General features: G+C 63.9%; 1 protein-coding gene across 1 annotated transcript in view; it reads right to left on the bottom strand.

Annotated features, from left to right (window-relative positions):
• Positions 1-302, bottom strand: part of RAB27A (RAB27A, member RAS oncogene family) — an 11,082-nt gene that overhangs the window by 5,523 nt on the left and 5,257 nt on the right. The gene's annotated exons all lie outside the window — the stretch shown is intronic.

Consider the following 302-nt stretch of genomic DNA (forward strand, 5'->3'; position numbering starts at 1 on the left):
CTCCCTCTTGTCGCCCCCCCCCCCCCCCGCCATAGTCTCTATGGGAATGTTTGGCAAAAACACCCCCACACACACACAGAGACAATGTGCAGGAGGACTGCGTGCTCTCTGGACCACAGGAACCAGCCGCCGTGAAGGAGATGCTGCCCATCTGGGCACGAGACCTGGCTGAGGAAGCCTCTTTCTGTCGGAGACTGGGGGTGGGGGAGGTCACACACTGTGCCTCTCCTGGGTCTTCAGGGGCTGGCACGGGAGAGAGGGTTAGGGTGACCCCTTCCCCCCCCCACCCCACCCCCTCCCTC

This window comes from Gekko japonicus, unplaced genomic scaffold (assembly GCF_001447785.1).
Source record: "Gekko japonicus isolate JY-2015 unplaced genomic scaffold, Gekko_japonicus_V1.1 scaffold1945, whole genome shotgun sequence".
Taxonomy (NCBI): domain Eukaryota; kingdom Metazoa; phylum Chordata; class Lepidosauria; order Squamata; family Gekkonidae; genus Gekko; species Gekko japonicus.